This window comes from Myotis myotis, unplaced genomic scaffold (genome assembly GCF_014108235.1).
Source record: "Myotis myotis isolate mMyoMyo1 unplaced genomic scaffold, mMyoMyo1.p scaffold_m19_p_7, whole genome shotgun sequence".
Classification (NCBI taxonomy): Eukaryota; Metazoa; Chordata; class Mammalia; order Chiroptera; family Vespertilionidae; genus Myotis; species Myotis myotis.
Window position 1 is genome coordinate 4,910,108 of NW_023416379.1, and position 7,148 is coordinate 4,917,255.

At 51.7% G+C, this 7,148-nt stretch overlaps 1 non-coding gene across 1 annotated transcript; it reads right to left on the bottom strand.

Annotated features, from left to right (window-relative positions):
- Positions 1–1,358: 1,358 nt before the first annotated feature.
- On the bottom strand, positions 1,359–1,689 carry LOC118660910. Its single transcript, XR_004969087.1, has one exon. It is a non-coding gene; the product is annotated as a small nucleolar RNA U85 (small nucleolar RNA).
- Positions 1,690–7,148: the final 5,459 nt, after the last annotated feature.

The following is a 7,148-nucleotide window of genomic DNA, read 5'->3' on the forward strand; positions in this document are numbered from 1 at the left end:
CAGGGAAGGAGGTCTGATTTATCTCTTTCCCTAAAATGATGACCTGGTAGGAAAATTGCTGATGGAGGAAAAACACGTCAGGGGTTCATGTTAACACAGAGACACTCTGCAAAGCTGTCACAACAATGATTCCATTTCTGCTGAAGTGGGTGGAAGACAGGAAGGGCAGGGTACATTCTAGCGAGGGCCGCCATGAAAATAACTAGCTCTGGGCACCCCGTTACACACATGACCTCCAGTGTTTCCAGCGCCCCAAGGAGTGGATGGCAGTGGCATCTGGGGTCTACAGAGAGGCTAGTGGCCTGAGGACAGGCGTCAGGTCTGGCTGCCTCCAGCCAGCAGCACCCCGGTCACCCGGCTGCATTTCTCTTCCTTCACAGGTAGAAAAAGTCTATTTCCCTCCTGTCTTCCATCACCTATGCCCGATCAACCCGTCAGAGCTGGGGAGTTAGACTGCCCGAGAGCTGAACCCCTGCAGCCGTGTAGGAGAGACAAAACAGAAGCTGCTCTTTACTTTTGAGAAATATCCTCTTAGTTTCCCCTTTTATTTAGGGAATTGTTCTTTGTAGAGAGCGCCTGGGAAGGCACATGAGCTAGTTGTCAGCTGAATCCAGTGGCGTTGGCAGAGCCACATCCTGGAAACATTCCATGCCAGAGGCAGGTATGTTGTCAGCCTGACCCTTCTTAGCTCAGGTGCCAGGGGGTGGGTTTCATTATCTAAGTTCAGCCAGACGCAAGGAACGGACGCAATTATCCGGGCTCAGCCAGGAGTGACAATGACAAAGAAGCCACAAGAATGAAGAATTGCAGCTTGATCCTTAACCATGATTTCACATAATTTCCTTTGTCTTAAACTCTAGTAACACTTCCTGGAATCATGCTATGTATCATAAACGCGCTGCCCCAGCTCTGGGACGCTGTCTCTCCATCAGAGGGCAGCTGTCCCACCCGGTCCCAGCTTTCCCTACTGTCTCTGTGTCTGTCTCTTTCTTTTTCTCAACCCTCTGTCGCCCCTACTCAGGACTTGTCATCCGCTCTCTAGCCGTGCTGGTTGCGGTCCAAGAGAGAAATACTTATATAGGGTGTCCCAAAATTCACGCAAGATTTGAATTTTGCGTGAGCATTTACAACAACAACAAAAAATAAAAGCCCAATTTTACTTGGTTATTGAATCAGATTCTAATATCTGTTGCCCTTTGATTTCAATCTCTTTAATTTGATAAGCATTACCAAGTACCAATTATGGCCCAGGAGCAGGGACAATGAAGACCAATGAAGACCACGGCTTTGAGTATGTGCTAGCAAAGCCGTGAAGGCCATTTACCCGATGTGCTATTTCTTTCTTTTCTTTTTTTTTTAGCCATCAGATTACCAAAGATCTGTGTTTCATTTCTCAGTGGCCACAACACAAGCTAAGTCCTTTGGGACCCTTGACCCTGATACCGTGAACATGCCTTGTCCCTCCCTACTCACTCCAGTTACAATTTCTTCCTGGCAACTGGGAAGAAGTATCTCCATAAAAGAGAGATAGTTCAAAGGCAGGAAGAATTTCTTGTTGGTCTGCCCTCCGATGTGCTATTTCATACATAACCATATACTGTATACTTTATGAATCAATAAAAAATTTACAATTTTTAAATATAAACCTGTGTTTTCTATCAAAATTACTTTTTGCGTGAATTTTGGGACACCCTATAGTTCTTTATGAAGAACTTTCCCACCCATTGGGAAGAGAAGGCAGAGCAGTAGCAGCAATAACAGTAATAGTAATACTACAAGTGCCTGTTATGTGGGACTTGTCGTATGCCAAGTGCATGGGCCTATATTTTTTTCTAATTTTTAAAACAGTCCAATTAGGACACAGGCTCTGAGGGGTGACTGAGCTGGGACTTTATGCCAAGGCTCACCCCAAAATTCCAGCTTTTCGAACTGGATCACATTATTATGTTTGAGTTAATTTCTCTGGCTTACGGTTTAGGAAACTAAGAATCAAAGAGGCTAAAGGGCTTGTTAAGTTCACGTCCTTCGCATGAACAGGGTCTCTGCCGAAAGAACTCAGAGCCAGTGCCTGTGAGAAGCTGCAAGACTTTTGATGTTAAATCAGCCCATAACCCATAACCCCATGGAATGGTGTGATTCTGAAATAAGAATTTGTACTATAGTTAGAGAGCTTTCCATTGTATGGGCCAGGAGACACCCAGAGTGAAACCAATAAGGAGAATGTAAGTTCTCAGGACTGTCAAACAGAACCAGGAATGAGCCTGCAGCTGAGCCTTGGGATGGACTGGCCACCAGCCTGGGAAGAAATCAGGGCTTTCTCTCTGGTTTCTGTGGACCGACTTCCCCTGTTCTTCAGGGCAGGCGGGAGGGGCGGGGGTGGCGGCGGGGAGAGAGCATGGTCCCTGGCTGCTCCCAAGCTTGCACATTTCAAGTCCAGCTAAGGGGAAAGATTTCTTTGTTCCATTTCATTTTCCTGGAGAAGGGCCAGGCTGGCTAGGCCTGGGAAGGGCGGGCACCTACATGCTGTAGACAGGAGGCAGGTGACCCAGGATGTGCAAGGCCGGCCCAATCCCTGGGAACCCTCATCCCCTGTCAGCTGGACAGATGAGCTGGTGGGTGTCTGTATGTAACCAGGTGTCAGGCTTTTTAAAAGTTAGAATGAAGCATTATGACAACATCCTGACAAAAACCACGATACGATTAAACAGTGCCTGAGTTCATAAATAGGTAGCTAAGTATTTGTTTCACTAAAACCTTCCAGAAAAAAATGTGTACTATAAATATTGTCTTTATTGTTGTGATCAATTCTTCTCTTTAAGCTTCTTATTTTTAAATTTTTTATGATGCTAGTTTAGTGGGGAAATGGGCTAAGAGAGTCCCCGTCAGCTATGCGGATGGGCCCAAGACCTTCCCTAAATATTTTTGGTACACAGGAGTCTGCCACGATAGATTTTCCTGGCTCATGTCCGACTTGTTCCCGAGGCTCCCTTGTGAATAATTATTACAGTATTTTTGCGAGAGAGTCAGGATGGAACATTAGCAGATGTGAAATGTTTGGCCCAGGATGGTGGGTGGACGCTGCCCAGTCTAACCCAAGTCCTTTCCGTCTGGAAAATCACTAAACTACATTCAAATGATAAACAAATCAAAAGGTCAATCTGAAAAGGCGTATGACTCCTGGCCTTCCTCCTGGTCCCTCTGCAGAAATCTACGTCACAGGTTTCTACGCAGCCTTTGATACTATTTTGAGTTGATTTGGATCATTTCCATGCAAATCTCAAAGCACTGGCATCTGCAATTGCATTTTGCAAGAGGACTGGGTGGAGCACAGGCCACAGTTCAGCGTTGGAGGCAGTAGCTGTAACTTTCTGACACGTGGCTCTTTAACTCTAGACAATGCAGAGAGAGAGAGAGAGTCGTCACACTTGGCCCCCAGGAGGAAGTGCCAGCCTTCCACTCCCGCAATGCCAGCCCTGCTCCCGGTCGCTCCAGGGAGCCCACCTCACGTCTGCATGCGATGGCCCCGCGATGTCAACATGATTCATCGTCAGCTCGTCGGGAAAAACAGACTGTAGGAGGGTGCCATATGGTGATACATCCGGGGTTTTTTCTGCCTTCTACTGGGTAACCCTGACCTTATTATCACATGTTCGTGGTGGAAATGTGACGTAATTAAACTGATTTACAAAAGCCACATACAGAAACCAGTGTGACATTTTTAGCCTCGGTGTGGTTACGGTTCGCTTCCTCTGCACACTTACTGTACAGGGGAGGTTTGAGCACGGCCTGGGAGGGTGGGGGGCGGGGGTCCGCTTCTGATCACACCTGACTTGCTGCTGCTGCTTCTACAGTGTATGCACCCCCTCGGTTTTACCGAGGAGAGGCTCTGTGGCCTCCGTGACACGGAGGCTGTGCTCCTCTGCCTCCGTGGGCCACTCGGACGGGAAAGCGAGTGGGCAGGAGCAGAATACCGACGTGGAAACAGGCGCAGAGAGGGCACAGGGGTAGGACACAGTGCCGCAGGCTCGTTCAGATCCAGAATGCCGGGGTGAAAAGGATCTTGATTCCGTGCAGCAACCGGCTCAGAACGGGACCTAAAAATGCATGCATTTGCATCGTGTGAACGGGGGACGCGACAAGGCAGCCTGGGTGCCTCCGTGCGCCCGTCTTCGGAAAGGGCCCAGGTGAGGTTAGTGAGCCTTGACGCCTGCTTTGCTGCCTTCCTCTGCCGTGGGAGCCGCGCCTGGCGCGAGGCGGCTTCGTTCATAGACATTCCGCTTGGAGAACAGGAAGCCACGTGGCCGGGCAGCTGGTGCCGCACACTAGGAACGGAAGGAGGCTGATTCTAAACTTGCCAGGGATTCACTGGAGGCGCTTGGCCCTGTTTCTTCACCTGGAAATTTTCCTAGGATGAAATCTCACGTGACCTCCCCTCCGTGTTTTCAGGAATTGCCAGGAAGGCAGGCAGGTGCATAGACAGGGGGTGACTCGTGGAGAAGGTGGGACCCCACTGTAGGGGGGGAAGCTCACTTGGTCTCTCTCCAGCTCAAAAGGCAAGTCACCAGGTTCGTGGCTCCTGGCCTGACCCACCGGGCCAGCCATCTGAGCCCCAGGACCAACGTGACGGCGGGCTTCTTCCTGACCTCGAGGGTGCCATCTCAGTGAAATCAGTGGGGCAGAGAAAGGCAGATACCCTGTGATGCGACTTACAGGTGGGGTCTAAGGAACAAAACAAACAAACTAACAGCACAATAGACACAGACTCACAGATCCAGATGGGAGGGGCCGTTGGGAGGGCTGAGTGGAAAAGGTGAAGGGATTCAGGAGTTCAGATTGGTAGTTACAAAACAGTCACAGAGATGTAAATGATAGCTTAGGGAATATAGTCAATAATATTGTAATAACTGCTCAAAACACACTCGAAACATAATGAGGCTGATTCTAAATATATGGGGCCAGGTGCGTACTTGAAATATCAGGGGAACCACTCCGTACAGTACATGACTATCTAACCACTAGGCTGTACGTCGGAAACTGATACAGAATAATACCGAACATAAACCGTCATTGGGGAAAAGTGGTCTGTTCTGTTCCCCCCTCGGCTCGGCCTGTCTGTGAAGCACCAGGTAGGTAGCGGGGGCGGCCCTTTCGGTGCCGATCTGTCTCTGCCGTTAGTCACCCACAGGCCATGGAGGGGCCTGGAGATCTGTGCCCACAGCCCCGCTCATTGTGGGAGGGTCTGACCTGGAAGCACGGGGTGGAGGAGCCCAGCCCCCACTCAGCATCCAGGAGGGCAGGCGGCCCATGCCCGGGAGGGCTGGCACCCCGCCACAGCACCCCGATGCCAGCATCAGCAGCCTCCAGAGCCCTCTGCCACTCGATTTCAGGGCGTAACGAAGAAGCTCCTCACACACTGCAGCGGGCGGGAAGGGCCGGGGGCGTCCGTGCTTGTTTGGGTTTCCGTCCGATTGGGGACATTTGGTGGCTTCACAGGCTTTCTCTCCCCGTTTTGGAGAAGAAACATCACTCTTCAGAAACGCAGCCAAGGCGATGGCAAGAGAAGGGTCATTGGTTACAAACCGAATCTGCCGGTTGGCAGGGGTGTTGGGGACGCTGCTCCCGGAGCCGCGTCTGGACCTAACTTTTCCCTCCGAGTGCGACACAGGGGCCCTGTGAGAGCTGGTGAGAGGTCCCCCCCCCCCCCCCCGCCCCGTCCCGTGTGATCACTGCTCCCAGGAACCTTCCTTTTCACTTGCTTCCCGGGGTGGGTCCCTCCCTCGAGAGCCCTGGCCTGGCTCCTTTCCCCCCTGAGCTGTGCCCAGGGTCCAAGTTCCGGTTCTCACTTTGCCGTCCGCAGACGTTTTTACTCGCCGTGTCGGCAGTGGAAATGGAAGTTCCAGCTCCAAAGCCACACGCAGCCGCCCTCAGGTGCTCGCTCTGGGCACACGTTCCCTGGTTGGGTCCTGGAAAGCTTTCTAATAGACATCACCCCTCCCCGTGCCTGGCACCCTCATGATAACCCGTCAGAAACTGTTAGCTTCTCTTTATAAATGGAGAAACTGAGGCTCAGAGCCGTTCAGCAGAACACTTCTGGGGTCAGCCCGTTGACACGCACCGGAACTTGCTTCTCGGTCAGCCCTTGCACCACCTGCCAGCTTCTGTCTTTTTAAAGAGCCCGCTTGGTGCCCGGACCTCTCTCTGCTCTGCGGGCCCCATTGGAGAATAACGGGAAAGTGGGGACTCAACCAACATCCGAGTCCTGGTATCGCACGCGCAAAACCAGGCTCTCTGCCTTGTTTTTCCAAAGACCATAGTCTGTCTTTGAGAACGTTCTTCAACCCTAAGCATAATGGGCAGGGGCCCTCGAAGCATGCTGCTGTCTGAGAGGGGAGCAGGACACGCCTGCAGCACTCTGAAATCCACGCGCTATGCAACTAACAGCACGGAAAGCGACCGAAGGAGGATTCGCCGGCTGTTCTGGTACAATCGCCGGGTTACCTAGAACCATCAAAACCCACGTCTGTGTGGCCGGTGGCGGCGGGCAGTCTTCCCCGAGGGAGAAGTGTTCTCTCTCTGCCATTGCTGAGAACAGCCACATATGGTGACAATAAAAAACAGGCCAATTAGTTGGTTTTCTTATTATTTCTTTCAATTCTCTACAGACAATGCGACTCGGTTCCCATGACTCCCTCCGCCCCCTCAGCACACCACCAAGGGTAACCAGTGATTCATGCTGCCTACCCATCACATCAGATTGTTTCAAAATTATTTTTATTGTTTTCTTTTTCTCTTTTAAAATACACGAATCTCACTTCCCACTGCTTGGCTGCCAGATCCTGCCTTCCCCAGCCTGGTGACCCCCCGGTTGCCTGCAGGCTCCTGTCGGCCAGGCCAGAGGCAGGAGAAGGGAAGCCCCCCTGCATTAGGGAGTGAGGACTGGGGTCAGTCTGCTGCTGTTCCCTCCCTCCCCCGCAGGCACAGTGTGGGTGACCGGTCCACCAGCTTGGCCTCTGCCCTGATCCTGGGTTTCTTCTGACCCTGAAATCCAGCCCCAAGCGTCAGGCAGGAAACACCCTAATCCCTGCCACCCGCTTCTTCCCTGTCCCCTCTCTCCTCGGAGGCTGGTCTCCGCATCAGCATGGACGTAG